Source organism: Lycium barbarum, chromosome 12, assembly GCF_019175385.1.
Source record: "Lycium barbarum isolate Lr01 chromosome 12, ASM1917538v2, whole genome shotgun sequence".
Classification (NCBI taxonomy): Eukaryota; Viridiplantae; Streptophyta; class Magnoliopsida; order Solanales; family Solanaceae; genus Lycium; species Lycium barbarum.
This window is the reverse complement of record NC_083348.1, coordinates 34,586,816-34,603,446: the sequence shown is the minus strand read 5'-3', so window position 1 is coordinate 34,603,446 and position 16,631 is coordinate 34,586,816.

The window sequence follows — 16,631 nt, the reverse complement described above, 5'->3', positions numbered from 1 at the left end:
GTCAATGATTCTTGATATGTTATGCCTATAATCATGTTATAAATGATATTAAGAGAATGGGATAAAAATTTCATATGAATGAACATAATCGTGTGCTATGACCATGGATATGGATGATTTTGAAGTGAATTGAGAAACATGGATAATGTAGGAGAATGAAGACTATTGTTATGATGTTGTGAATGTTATTATATATGTTTGGGAGTTGACACATGATATGGCGGAAGTTGTATAAACAAAGGAGATGCTGCCCAATTTTCTCCAGCTTTAGTCAAGTATGCTAAGCAACCGATTTCTAATGTTAGTATATACTCTAATGAAGGTACATACGTGAGCATTGAAGGAGAACGTTAAAGCGATAGAATAGTTGAGCCAAAAGGTAATTAAGGCTAACCCTTCTTTCAATAAGGGATGGTTCTTTGGCTAAATATCTACTCTTTCATGAGCCTATGATGTACTCCAAATGATTCTATTAAACTCCATATACGATGAATGATCCTCTAAGGATAGATGTAATGAATGGCGATAGTACTGATGCTAAAGATGCTTATGAGCTTTTATGTATATATGTCTATGTATGACTATTATGGAACCTCGAGCTTATATGGCCGGGTAGAATATATATTTATGTAACGCGCGCGCACCTCTGCAGTTGGGTACGGATAACCCTGAGACTTGGTAGGGCCAGGTATGTGTAACCCTGAGCCTTGGTAGGGCCAGGTATGCATATTCACCGAGCCTAGCCATGGTCGGGTACGTGAAACACCGAACCTTCATGGTCGGGTATGCTATGTATATGATATAAATATGAATACGAATGTCTTATGAATATGATAATATAAATGAATATGAGTATGAATAGGAATATGACTACGAATATGAATATGGACATGGAATGTAAATGAGTACGAATACGAGTACGGATAAGGATATGGATGTATGTACACAATCATGCATTAGAAATGGAAGGCCCCAATGAAAATCAAGTAAGTGTTTATGACAATGGTTATACTACCTCCCATCTTATGCTATTTCTTATGTTGTCTCTTATACTTCTAAAATAATGATGATCATGCTTTACATACTCAGTACATTATTCGTACTGACGTCCTTTTGTTTGTGGACGTTGCGTCATGCCCGCAGGAGGCCAGGGAGACAGGCTTGATCTATAGCTTTATTACTCAGGGACAACGTAGCGGAGCTACAACTTTTGGTATCCATTCTTTTGTGTATATACTTATGGGAATGGCGAGGTCCTGTCCCGACTATATGATATGACATGCTCTCCTTAGAGGCTCGTAGACATGTGTATATGGTTAGATGTATTTGGCCTTGTCGGCTTATCTTTTGTATATCATTTTGTTAGCCTCGTCGGCTTATGTATATGGATATGGGCATAGTTATTGATGGTGGTAGAAGTGTATTGTTTCCCAATGGGAATATCATGAATGATGAATGAAAAGTATGATTTGGCTATGTGGCCCACCTAGATGTAAAAGTGTATGTACGTTAAGAGGTGCCCGGGTGGGTTAGCACCGGGTGTCCGTCGCGGCCCTCCGGTTGGGTCGTGACAAAATACCCAAAACTAGTAGAATCAAATGCAAGAATGCTACTGAAGGATGAGGGAAGCTAGAAATCTCTTTGGATATGGAGCTAGGGTTTTCTCCAAGTGAGGCCTCTCCATCCAAAACCCATTCCTACACAATCAAAGGTGAGTCATTTCATGTTATTTAGAATATTGAATGGTTGAAAGACTTAGATTATGGAAGAAAGTAGAATATGGATCTCAATTGTGAAATAATGGTATTCTTGAATAGTGGTTTGACATGAATCATAATTCTTGAGGTGTTATGAATATAATCTTGTTATAAATGATATTAAGGATATTGGAGAAGCATTATATGAGGATGAATGTGGTGTTGTATTATGGCCATGGTTATGGATGAACTTGAGAGGGAATCTTGAGAATTGAATAATGATTAACTTAATGAAGATTATTGATTATGATATTGTGGGTGTGTTGTTCATGTTTAGGAGTTGTTGTATCATATGGAGAAAGTTATAGAAAAAAAAGGAGATGCTGTCCAATTTTTATTAGCCTCAGCTTAAGCTTAAGTATGTTTTCGATTATCTAATCGTAGTACGAATTCCCTTGACTGTAGAATTTCGAACTTGGTAGGAAGTGTGTAGTCATCGAAGTTAGAAAGGCGAAAAGGTATGTGAGGCTAGTCCCTTCTTTTTCTAAGGCATGACTTCCTTTAACTTTCCATGATTTTCTCATATTTCGGAACAATGAGTCTATGATTATTAAGAGATTCCCATGAAATAAAGATAAGAGAGGCGCAGTGAATACGACAATGATGATGGTAAGTCTAAGTCTAGAGATTCTAACGCTCACGATATGATATTCTTATGAAGCCAATGATTCCTTGATGTTGTACATTATTGCTAGACTCACCTTATTAATATAATTCCTTCAAGGTGAGGCATGATGATCATCACGACCACTCCATATTGGAATCGGGAGTTCTCGACCTTACGTCACCCGATAGAGTTGTAGCATTTAATAGATTGCAAATGCATGTTTTATGATATGTATATAATGAGGAGATTACACCGTGCCTAGATGGCCGGGCATGACACCGCGAAGGCGGGCGGCTTATGAATACACCGTGCCTAGATGACCGGGCATGACACCGCTAAGGCGAGCGGCTTAAGATGACACCATGCCTAGATGGCTGGACATGGCACCACTAGTGGGCGGCGTGTGATAGTTACCCGGACGCGAGTTAACAATGATGGTATATTTGATATGCATACATGTGTTTTCCATTAAAGGTTAAGTAGGTTATATTTTCACCTCATATTTCATTGTTTCTTTATTATGCTATTACTATTCATGCCTTACATACTCAGTACATTTTTTGTACTAACGTCCTTTTCTTTTGGACGTTGTGTTCATGTCCATAGGTAGACAGGTAGATATTGATGACATTGTGAATTATCTAGGCCTCCAGTACTGAATCGGTGGACTTGGAATCTTATAGACTCCGGGATGTAGTGATTTTATGGTCTAATAATTGGATATCTTCGAGGAAGGAAAATGCACGTCCCCTGGTTTGGCAGAAATTTGAAGATGCTTTCCTTCGTCACTATTTTCCACCCGAGGTTTAAAGGGCCCGAGCTAATAGGTTACTGAATCTAAAGCAAGGAATATGAGTGCTCGGGAGTATAGTCTACATTTCAATTCATTGCCCCATTATGCTCCCACTATGGTAGCCGATACAGGAGATAGAGTACACAGATTTGTGAGTGGTTTAGGGCCACATTTGTTCAAAGATTTCTTGACAGCTTCATTGCAAGAGGGGATGGATATTTCCCGTATTCTGGCCCAAGCTCAGAATTTAGAAGAGCAGCAACATCCGCAAAGGGGTGAGCGCGATATTGATAGAGAGCAGAGTAAAAGGGCCAGATCTGCTAGTAGTGAGTATAGAGGGGGTCAGCAGCAATATTCCAGGTATCCAGGCTAGTCCGCAACTAGTGTACCTCCTCGGTTCGCGGGTAGGAGATTTGATCGCCCCATTTATTCCGGTCCGGGTCAGAGTTCGAGGGTCTCAGGTTCCCAGTTTTGAGGTCATCCTAGCCAGAGGAGACCACCGGTTCCACGATGTAGTCAGTGCAGAAAGTTACATCCGGTCCCGCCAAGGTTCTGGTGCTTGTTATGTTTGTGGATAGATTGGGCACGTGATGCGTTATTGTCCCTCGAGGTACGGTAGAGGTGGGGTTCAGCCCACAGGATCAGTAGCCGGTTCTTCTTCATCTGTATACCCCGTAGGGAAGACTTCCCAGACTCCAGCAAGCTGTGGTAGGGGCAGAGGAGGAGCATCCAGTTCAGGTGGCACCCAGCCCCGTATTTATGCTTTAGGCGGACGTCAGGACCTTGAATCCTTCCCGGAAGTAGTCACAGGTATATTATTCATATTCTCTCATGACGTTTATGCATTGATTTGTCTGAGTTCTACGTTGTCCTATATTACTCTTTATATTGCTGGCCGTATTGGGGTGAAACCCGAGCCAATTAAACCTTTCAAGGTAACTACTCCGATTGGTGATCCAGTAATAGCCAGACAAGTGTATAAAAATTGTGTGATTGTGGTATGTGATCGTCAGACTAAAGTTGATTTGATTGAGCTGGAAATCTTAGACTTTGATGTGATTATGGGCATGGATTGGTTACCTTCTTGTTATGCTAATGTTGATTGTAGAACGAAAATAGTTCGATTCCAATTCCGGGGAGAGCCAGTGCTTGAATGGAAAGGTAATACAGCATCCCCAAGTGGTAGGTTTATTTCCTACCTCAAGGCGAGAAAGATGATCGCCAAAGGCTATATTTATCATCTAGTCCGAGTTCATGACACCGATGCAAGGCCGCAGACTTTTCAATCCGTCCCGGATGTATTTCCGGATGAACTTGCAGGCCTTCCTCCGGAAAAGGTGATTGATGTGCTGCCGGACACTAAGCCTATATCTATTCCTCCTTACAGAATGGCTCCTGCATAATTGAAAGAGCTAAAGGCACAATTGAAAATTTGCTTGAGAAAGTATTTATTAGGCCCAGTTCATCACCGTGGGGAGCACCTATCCTATTTGTGAGAAAGAAAGATGGTTCCCTACGGATGTGCATTGATTATAGGCAACTGAATAAGGTGACGATAAAGAATAAACATCCGCTTCCAAGAATTGAGGATTTGTTTGACCAATTACAGGGTGCCAAATGGTTTTTCGAAATTGATCTAAGGTCGGGGTATCACCAAGTGAGAGTTAGAGAAGAGGATATTCCAAAAACAACTTTCAGGACGAGATATGGCCGCTATGAACTTAAGGTGATGTCATTTGGGTTGACTAATGCCCCGGTAGTGTTTATGAATTTGATTAATAATGTATTCAGGCCCTTTCTAAACTTATTTGTGATCATGTTCATCGATGACATCTTGGTATATTCTCGGTTCAAAACAGAGCATGCAGACCAATTGCGTATTGTCCTTGGAATTCTTCGGACTCGTGAGTTGTATGCTAAATTTTCAAAATGCGAGTTTTGGCTAAATTCTGTGACTTTTCTAGGTCATATTATCTCAGCTGATGGCATTCGAGTAGATGTTCAAAAGATTGAGGATATGAAGACTTGGCCAAGGCGTACAACGCCTACAGAAGTCCGTAGCCTATTGGGATTAGCAGGCTACTATAGAAGATTTGTGGAAGGATTCTCTTCTATTTCAGCCCCATTAATGAAGCTAACTCAGAAATAACCATAATTCCAGTGGACCGATGCTTGTGAACGCAGTTTCCAGGAATTGAAGGATAGATTAACTTCAGCCCCAGTCCTGACATTCCCAGAAGGGCCAGATGGTTATGTTGTGTGTTGGGATGCCTCTGGTGTTAGGTTAGACTGCATTTTGATGCAACACGGTAAAGTCATTACCTATGTTTCCCGGCAATTGCGGAAACATGAAAAGAAATATCTGACTCATGATCTTAAATTGGCAGCGGTTATCCATGTGCTAAAAATGTGGGGACATTACTTGTACGGTGTACATGTCGATATTTATACAAATCACAAGAGTCTCCAGTATATTTTCAAGCAGAAGGATTAAATCTACGACAGAGGCAGCGGCTAGAATTATTAAAGGATTATGACGTGAGTATTTTATATCATCCTGGAAAGGCGAATGTAGTAGCTGATGCACTTAGCCGCAAATCAATGGGTAGTCTATGTGAGGTTCCTCTGGAGAAGAAAGAATTAATCCGTGAGCTTCACCAGCTAACCAGTCTCGGAGTTCGTCGAATAGATTCAGGCAACGCAGGAATTGGTATTCACAACCTAGCTATTTCGTCCTTAGATATGGAGGAGAGAGAGCGCCCATATGAAGACCCTCAGTTGAGTCACTATAGAGATACATTTCCTGAGAAAGAGAAGTCGCCATTTGAAATATCTGCAGATGGAGTTCTTAGATATCGAGACAGGCTATGTGTTCCAAATGCTGCAAGACTACGCCGTCGGATTCTAGAAGAAGCTCATTACTCTCGGTATTCCATTCACCCAGGAGCGACAAAGATGTATCACGACATAGCAGAATTTATAGCTCAATGTCCAAATTGCCAATAAGTGAAAATTGAGCATCAAAAGCCAGGAGGATTGTTACAAGCCATGGAAATTCCAGCTTGGAAATGGAAAGTGATCAACATGGATTTCATTGTAGGTTTGCCTCGCTCCCGAAGCAAGTATGACTCCATATGGGTGATCGTGGACAGACTAACGAAATCAGCTCATTTTCTTCTAGTTAAAACCACACATTCAGCAGAGGATTATACAAGGTTGTATCTTAAGGAGATAGTGTGACTTCATGGTGTCCCAATAGCTATTATCACAGATAGAGGAGCACAATTTACAGCTAAATTCTGGAAATCCTTCCAAGAAGGTTTGGGTACTCAGGTAAGGCTTAGCATAACGTTACATCCACAAACTGATGGGCAAGCCGAACGCAGTATTCAGACCTTGGAAGACATGTTGCGGGCATGTGTGTTAGATTTTGGAGGTAGCTGGGATGATCACTTGCCTCTTATTGAGTGTGCATACAACAACAGCTATCATTCCAGTATTCAGATGGCCCTATATGAAGCTCTATATGGAAGAAAGTGTAGATCCCCAATTGGGTGGTTTGAAGTAGGAGAGATACAACTAATAAGTCCGGAGTTGATTAAACGAGCAGTGGAAAATATCAAGGTTATTCGGGATCGACTATTGACAGCCCCAATTCGCCAAAAATCTTATGCAGACAACCGTCGGTGAGACTTAGAATTCCAAGTTGATGATTGGGTATTCCTAAAGGTATCACCGATCAAAGGCATGATGAGATTTGTTAAGAAGGGAAAATTAAGTCCTCGATACATTGGACCTTATAAGATTGTACGCAAGATAGGGCAAGTAGCTTATGATCTGCACTTCCCTCCAGAGCTTGAATCTGTCCACCTTGTTTTCCATGTGTTAATGCTCCGCAAGTGTGTCGGAGATCCCACTAGAATCGTGCCGGTAGATGATGTTCAAGTGACGGAAAGGTTGACTTATGAAGTGGAACCCATCACCATACTAGATAGGCAAGGACGGAAACTTAGAAATAAAGAGGTAGCCTCAGTTAAGGTCTTGTGGAAGAATAATAACCGAGAGGAAATGAGTTGGGAAGTGGAAGAAGACATGAATCCCAAATACCCGCACTTGTTTCCACACCCGAAAGAGGTTCAAGACGAGACGCCATCATCATAAGGTATGTGATGCTTTATTTTAATGCTTTTGGTGTGGCCTTATTTTTAGTGCTATTGTTTTGTAGCCCTGTGAGGCATTGTTATTGTGAGCTGTTGTAACAGGATGGTAACGCCGTATTATAGGGGAAACTCTGGCGAAATTTCTGTAGAATTTCCGAGAACCTAACATTCGAGAACGAATGTTTTTAAAGGGGGGAAGAGTGTTACACCTAGGAAACAATTCATGTCATTGTGTGGGGGATAGACTAACGCAGGGTGAGATGTATATGATGTCCCAACAAGTAAGAAGGGATACTTAAGGATTTTAATTAAGATTCCAAAGACATTCGAGGCAAGAGAAGAAAGTTCGTCGAAGAATGTAAAGTATGAGTCGTGTTTTGAATAGGGTATGCAAAGTACTGAGTTAATGTTGATTTAATAATGTCTTAAGGAAAAGTTATACGCTCCTTAGGCTGTTAATGAAGTACTAAACAAGTGCTAAGAAGGTTCCATAAGGATTGAAGATCAAATGAAACGACGGAAATAATTTCAGAAAAGTGGAGTTATACGACAACTTCTACGGCCCGTACAAGGGTCCGTATAACCCAACAGAAAAAGTGATTTCACTGATGGTGGAATACGGCCAATTATACGGACCGTATAAGGGTCGTATAACTCCCGACAGGCTGAGTATTTTCCAAGTATAAAAATATGTTCCCACTTCTAATTTTTCATTCTTCCAACTTCACCACTTCTCTCAAGACCTCTAGAAGGTTCCACCTATTTCACTAAAATAAATTCAAGGAAAATCAAAGATCAAATACCCAAAACTAGTAGAATCAAATGCAATAACGCTAATGAAGGATGAGGGAAGCTAGAAATCTCTTTGGAAGTGGAGCTAGGGTTTTCTCCAAGTGAGGCCTCTCTATCCAAAACCCATTCCTACATAATCAAAGGTGAGTTTTATGATAGTTTCATGTTATTTAGAATATTTAATGGTTGAAAGACTTAGATTATGGAAGAAAGTAGAATATGGAGTTCAATTGTGACATAATGGTATTCTTGAATAGTGGTTTGACAAAAATCATAATTCTTGAGGTGTTATGTTACACCTTGGAAAATCCCTTGTATATGTACAGTGAATAGGATAACTAAGGACATAGCGTACGCGATGTTTTGATGAGTGAGAAATAGTATTTGATGACCCTCGACGAGATTCCAAAGGCATATAATGCAAGGAAAGAAAGTTGCCAAGGAAAGTGAACCATATGTTGTGTATCGGATAAGAATTTCGAGCAACGAATCTATGATGGCATAATGATGTCTTGGATACAAGTAATAACGTCCCTTAGATTGGTATTGAGATGTTAAACAAGTGCCAAGGAGGTTCCATAAGGATTGGAGATCAAACGAGTCGACGAAAACAAGTTCCGGAGAACTGGACAACATACGACCAGACATACTGGCCGTATAATATTCACGGACCGTATGTCCAGTCCGTAGATCCAGTCCAGAACAACATGGCTCACTGGACCAAATATATGGTCCCAACATACGGTCAGTAAAAATTATACGGACCGTATGTTGGTCCGTATAAAGTGGTTCGGCCAGCGTTGTGTTTTTAATATAAGGGACCCTTCTTATTTCATTTTCATTCCATCCTCCACTCCACAAGACAAGAACACTCTAGAATACTCCCCAACATCCATCCACAAGAAAATCAAAGGAAATCAATGATCACCAACACCAAATCTAAGAATCAAAGTGTATGAAACCCGAGTAAAGTTCATCTTCCTCAAAGAAAACCAAAAGAGGTGAGATAGGGTTTTGGTGCTAGAGGGGAAACTCCACTCAAGACTTGTTCAACACTCATCCAAGGTAAGGTTCATGACTAAACCACGTTGTTTAAGGTAAGGGAAGATTAAGATACTTAAATTGTAGAAAGACATAGGAAATGGGTCATTAATGAGTGAATATTGCCATGTTTGGATGGTAGTTGGATTGAATCATAAATGATGGTGTGTTGTGAGTATGAATACGTCATAAATGACATTTAGGCCATGAAATACGTATTATATACGAGAAAATGCGATAGTAAGGTAAAACCATGAATGTGTAGAAATGAAGAGAAATGGTGGATTGTGGTCATTGTATATGAATGATGATTGTTGATTGGTATATTGTGAGTGTTGGGAGTTGATATACAATATGGGGAGATTAGTATAAACAAAGGAAGTGTTGTACAATTTTCCCTAGCTTTAGAAAGCCCGTTCTTATAATTTCTTAGCTAATGACGGTATAATATCTCTTGAAGGTAGAACGTGTGCATTAAAAGGGAACACGCAAGCGATAGCTTAGTTAAACGTGAAAGGTATGTAAGGTTTATCCCTTCCTTCAAAAGAATGAATCTCTCAAGCTTTCCATGATCCTCCTATATGATGGAACTTATGAGTTCTTAAATGTACTAAATTACATACGAGCATGATGATGATGATAATGAGTTAAAGTACAGAGATTCGATAGTTCATGATATGATGATCCCATGACGCTAGTGATGTCATTGTTGTTAATACTCACCTTATGCATTATTTCCGTCAAGGTGAGGCAAAGTACTTAGAAATGTTCATAATATATTCGGGGGTTTACGACCTTACGTCACCTTGACATAGCTATGGTTGTTTTCAAAGTCTAATGTATACTCCCAATGCTAAATGTGAAATAATGCTAAGTCATGATGTGTCTATAAGATGATTAATGATCCTAGCTTATAATGTGCCTATGTTATGTATGAATATGCCAAGCTATGATAAGATTATGATACATTCTTGTGATATGTAATGATTGATTTTGCGATGATGAGATTCCACCGCGCCTAGATGGCCGGGCATGTCACTGCTAAGGCGGGCTGCATTTGATTCCACCGTGCCTAGATGGTCGGGCATGTCACCCCTAAGACGGGCTGCGATGTTACACCGAGCCTAGAGGGCCGGGCATGATCACCACTAGTGGGCGGCATATGATGGTTACCCGGACGCGGGATAACGATGAGATATGTTATGCGATGTGATGAGATATGTTATGCGATGTGATGAGATATGTGATGTGACGAGACATGTGATGTGATGAAATATGTGATGTGATGGCATATGTACCATGATTATGACAAATATGATATATGTACAAAATGTAATTGCTTATGACAATCTTGCAGGTTATATCCTTCTCTCATGGTTCACGATCCTCTTGTTATATTAATTTCATTCTTGCCTTACATACTCAGTACAATGTTCGTACTGACGTCCGTTTTCTTTGGACGCTATGTTTATGCCCACAGGTACACAGGGAGGAGAGCTTGAGCCAGAGTCGTAGGAGCTGTTAGCCGATTGAAAGCACTCCTTTGTTCCGGAGGTGCTTGATTATTCTTTTGTGTAGATTTGTATATGTTGGGCTCGATGGGGTCCTGTCCCGTCTATGTGTTTTGTACTTCAGTAGAGGCTCGTAGATACTCAATGTGGGTTACGCGGTCGGATAAAGTTACTATGGTATAATTGTATATATATTATTTTGATAGCCTAAAGAGGCTTATGTATATGAAACTATTTATGTTTACAAATGAAATATAACTCTCTTATGATTTGAGTATAAAACCGATAAAAGAGTAGTTAATGAGCATGATGAGTAGTGGAGCGAGCGTCGCTCGGCGGTTAGCCCCGGGTACCCGTTGCGGCCCCTAGCTGGGTCGTGACAAAAGTGGTATCAGAGCAGTTCAGTCCTAGGAAGTGTCTACGAGCCGTGTCTAGTAGAGTCTTGTTTATGGTATGTTGCTCGTCACATTCAATAAACAAGAGGCTACAGGGCATTTAGGAAAAATGACCATCTTTCTTCTATGAGATCGTGCGATAGAGCCATGTTTAAGATTTCATCCTCCCTGATAGTGTGTTATGATTTCAGAATGCCGCCAAAGGGAAAGGCTACAGCCGCCCAGAAGGGCAAGGCTACGACAAAGAGGCGGGTAGAAAGAGAGCCTCCGATGAACATAGAAGTAGGCGAATCACATAATGAGGCCTTGTCTAATACTTCATCTACCCCGCCTAATGTGGAAGAGCAAGGGGGAGCCCCAGCTCCAATTCCTCCACCGGTTGCTTCGGGTCAACAAATGACTGAGGCCATCCAGTTATTGACATAATTGGTCGCCGCACAGGCACAAAGTCAAAATATGGGTTCAAGCGATCGGGCAGCAGGTACCAAGGCCCATGATTTTATGAGTCTAAATCGTCCAGAATTCTTCGGGTCAAAGCCGGATGAAGATCCGCAAAGTTTCATAGATGAGATCTTGAGGACGTTGAAGATTGTCCATGCCTCCGAAACTGAATCCGTGGAGTTGGCATCTTATAGACTCCGGGATGTGGCAGTTTTATGGTACAACAACTGGGTATTATCAAGAGGAGAGAATGCGCCTCCTCCGGTTTGGCAAGAATTCGTGGATGCATTTATTCGTCACTATTTGCCACCCGAGGTCCGCCGAGCTAGAGCGGATAGATTTCTACATTTGAGGCAAGAAAATATGAGTTCTCGGGAGTATAACATGCAATTTAATTCCTTGGCTAGATATGCCTTGACTATGGTGGTCGACATGGGAGATTGTGTACATAGATTTGTGAGTGGCTTGGGGCCACACCTATTCAAGGATTGCTTGACGGCCTCCTTGCAAGAAGGGATGGATATTTCTCAAATACAAGCTGTCACACCCCTTTTTGCGCCCCCGAATTCTAAACGCGCAAGTCTTATTATTAAAGGGTTTTTCCATTTGAAGTGACGATTTTGAAAATGGATTATCTTATTTACAGAGTCGCCACTTGGAATTGAGTTTTGGTGTTCCAAGTCACCTTATGAATCCCTAATCAAAAGGAAATGACTCTTTTATTATGGTCCGCGAAAACAGAAGACCGGGTAAGGAATTCTATTGACCGGGGAGAAGGTGTTAGGCATTCCCCGAGTCCCGTGGTTCTAGCACAGTCGCTTTATCGACTTATACTTAGCTTAAACTACTTTTGGATATATTATGCATCTGAGCCTTGATTTGTTCATACTTTTATTGTTGAACATTTATTGGTCTTAAACCGGATGCGTAACCGCATTCCGAATCTTTTAAGCGTCTCAAAATAAGATGCATAACTGCATTCTTACTCGAAATAAGGTTAATTATTAAAACGAGTTTGGCCAAGGTACGTAACCGCATCCTTGAGTTATTAAAAGAACGTCTCGAAATAAGATGCGTAACCGCATTCTTAATCGAAACAAATGTTTTGAAACGTGCCTAAAGCTCGTATAGCGTTAAAGGCAATTATTTGTCTCTAAAATCCGAGACTTAAAATTATTTAGTTATTGTTTTTAGTCCTTTTTAACTCTTTGACAACAGGTTTTGAATAAATTCGCAACCCATCTGACTCCCTTACAATTGTTTTTTCCGCTCTTTTCTTTTATTCTTGACAACGGGGTTTGAAATAATTTGCGCCCCATCTCGCTCATTTCACAATTAAATAATTGATTAAATAGGCCTCTAATGTTGATATAGGCCCCAGAATATTTACAAAATATACCTCCTAGCTCATATTTCAAACGAAGAAAATCAAGTTGCTCCTCTTCGCGTACGTAGGACTAACATTTTATAGAGTAAAGGAGGTACAAATAAGACAAGCTGTAAATATGGCATTAAGTAATAAAATCTATTAACTAATTAAAGCTAGTACCAAAAGATATTCTTAAGATTTCTACCACTAAAACTTTACAAGTATACTAACTTTCGGTAAATAACTAAACATATCAAAACATGCAGCACTGTTCCCTTTTTATTTTAAAAAAAAAAAAGAAAAATACATTTATAGTCATTTAGAGAAAAGGCATTTGTTTTAACCATGACTTAATAAAAATATTCCCTTCGTCCAACATCAACTTAAGGCAATCTGGAAAACTCTTTTTGTTTCTTATCATAGATCTAGTATAGTAAATTCGGGAAAAAACAATATCAACACCCCTTTAAACCCAAAGTCATTTCCTTAATCCAAAACTCCTAATCAGCAACTATTATGGAAATGATTTAAATATGCAGACAAGAAACATGAAGCTAAATATTAGATAGTACTGTAGTCACCCCAACTTAATTGAAAACACGGTCAGTTTACTTATAAGCCTCAACCTCAGTACTTAAACAACAGCTTATGACTTAACTGTGGGAAAATAACTTACGATAAGCAAACAAACATTTGATGAAATAATAGTCGAATGGGAAAGATTGGACCTTTATTGCTGAATGTTGTTACAACTCTGCTGCGTATTATGAAAATAGAGAAATTCAAATATCCTCGATGAGATTTGACATCTACCAGAGCCGACGACCGGAAACCTTTCAAGCTGGTTTATGGGGGGTTTTGGGTGAGCTTATGGTTGCTGTCCGTGGTGGTGTTTGGTAATGAAGAAGGCTATTTTAGTATTGTGCTTTGATGAAAAGGAGAAAAATATTTGCTGCTGTTGTTATCATTTTTTTATTTTTTTTTTGATAGGTGCGGCTGATGTCTAGTGTCAATGTAGGATGGAAAAAAATGGCGGCTGAATATTGTCTGTAGGGTATTAGGTTTTTTTTGTTATGGAAGTGACGGCTGAGTCTTTTCTAGGGTATATAATTAGATATTTATCTAGTGTTTAGGCTAGGGTTTTGAGTGTGTTATTCATTTTTTCTTTTCCCAAAATGCCCACATGAATAAAAATATCTTGAAGGTTGAAGGGAATATTCCCTTTCCAAAATGGATTGTGCCTTTTTTGTGTGGATAATGTGAAATTTTGCCAAGTGGCGGGCCATCATTGGTTCTATTTTTTATTTTTATTTTCCATTAGAAGGACATATAAAATAACAAAATAAATATATTAATCAACTATTTTAAAACCAAAACTAAGAGAAAAAAAAATTAAATAAATAAATAGACTAACGAAAAATCAAAAAGATATAATTAACTTAGAAAAACTAGATTAAAAGAAACCTATTCTTTTTGTAATTTTCTTTCTTTTAAACACAAAACTTATGCCTTGAAAATAGCGAATATATATATTTATTTATTTTGCCTTTTTTTTTCATTTTCATAGACAAACCTACTAAAAATGAAATAATAGTTAAAATCCAAGATTAGACTAAAAGAAAAATTAATCAATAAGACAATGAAAACATCCCAGGAGGGTAAAAAATTACGTGTCTACATCATGTCCCTCTTTGGTTGGGGACGCGAAGCGTTCTCATACAAAGACGTAGACAACGAGACAAATTTGGACCCCACCGTTATTTGAAGGAAGAGAAAGGGATGGAACAAAATGTGACCGAGCCCTGGTCTTGGGCATCCTACATATCCCGGGTTATAAGGGAATCAGGTCTCGTGTAGTTCAAGAGGTAAAATGGGTGATGAACATACTGAGTTGGGGGAGTCGATTGAGGTCCTGTCGAGGTTCCGGTCCGCGGCTCCTGTTATTACATCAAAATGAAAAAAAAAAAAAAAAAAAAAGCTAAAAAGAAAATACAAGTACAAGACTCTATCTATGCAGCTTCTCTTGAATCGCGACTTGGATCTTCATGCTTGTTTCTGAACTTAAAATTTAAAGCCATCCCTATTCTCCAGGCGGGGCTCCTGTTGCTTCTGACTGAACTTGAAACCAACTTAAAGTACACCCTATTTTTCAGGCGGGCTCCTGAACTTGTAATTGAAAATTATCCCTATTCTCCAGGCGGGCTCCTGATGTCTGGACAGATCCTGCAACTTTCTCCCATTCTTCAGGTGGGTCCTGCAAATTACCAAAAACAACAAACACGAACAAAATTTTCTGTCCCAGTTCGTACCAGGAAATTTTTGGTGAGTGTTAGCAAAATTATAAACTATAAAATAATTTAATTATGGAAGTAAAATCAAATGTACTAACTAAGAAGTGCATCCCCTAGCTACACCCATTTTCCAGGAGGGTCCTAATAAACTAAATCCCATTTTCCAGGAGGGTCCTGCTAAACTAAATCTCATTTTCCAGGAGGGTCCTGATAAACTAAATCCCATTTTCCAGGAGGGTCCTGATAAACTAAATCCCATTTTCCAGGAGGGTCCTGATGACTAAATCCTATTTTCCAAGAGGGTCTTGATAAACTAAATCCCTTTTCCAGGAGGGTCCTGATAACTAAATCCCATTTTCCAGGAGGGTCCTGCCGACTAAATCCCATTTTCCAGAAGGGTCCTGATGAACTAAATCCCATTTTCCAGGAGGGTCCTGCCGACTAAATCCCATTTTCCAGAAGGGTCCTGATGAACTAAATCCCATTTTCCAGGAGGGTCCTGATGAACTAAATCCCATTTTTCAGGAGGGTCCTGTTAAACTAAATCCCATTTTCCAGGAGGGTCCTGATGAACTAAATCCCATTTTCCATGAGGGTCCTGTTAAACTAAATCCCATTTTCCAGGAGGGTCCTGATGACTAAATCCCATTTTCCAGGAGGGTCCTGATGACTAAATCCCATTTTCCAGGAGGGTCCTGATGAACTAAATCCCATTTTCCATGAGGGTCCTGTTAAACTAAATCCCATTTTCCAGGAGGGTCCTGATGACTAAATCCCATTTTCCAGGAGGGTCCTGATGACTAAATCCCATTTTCCAGGAGGGTCCTGACGACTAAATCCCATTTTCCAGGAGGGTCCTGATAACTAAATCCCATTTTCCAGGAGGGTCCTGCTAAACTAAATCCCATTTTCCAGGAGGGTCCTGATTTTTGTCCTCGCAATACTTGCGCCTTGCATTTTTCAGAATGTACCTGCAGGTAGCGAATAAAACTTTATGTCCCTGTTTCAAGCAAAGAAAAATTTTGTGAGTTTCAAAACTCTGTGGTTGGTTTGTGGCTTGGCTGTGAAAGCAACTGCTTTTTGCACTCATCTTGTTTGGCTCCGCTTTTAGACAGTTATCGCATCCTGTTGACCCACGGCATTACTAACTCAAACATGGTTGCCAAAATGTCTCAGAAGTAACTACAACACCAGACCATACGTCTCTTGTTTCATAATGTCCGTTAAATTAAACTTTATTGAACCTTGTATTTCACTGAATCCAAAACCTATTAACGGTCGACAGCTGGTTGAGTACCTTACGCCGACTGAATTATGTTACCTTCATGTGCTAGCCAAGATGTTTTGCTTTGCAATTGGGAAAACTGGTAGCAAATTTTGTGATCCTTTCTTACTTATCTCGCAACAGAATAACTCAAAAGAAAAAAGCATGAAATCCAAATGACGAAAGAAAAATAAAAGATAAAGATGAAAA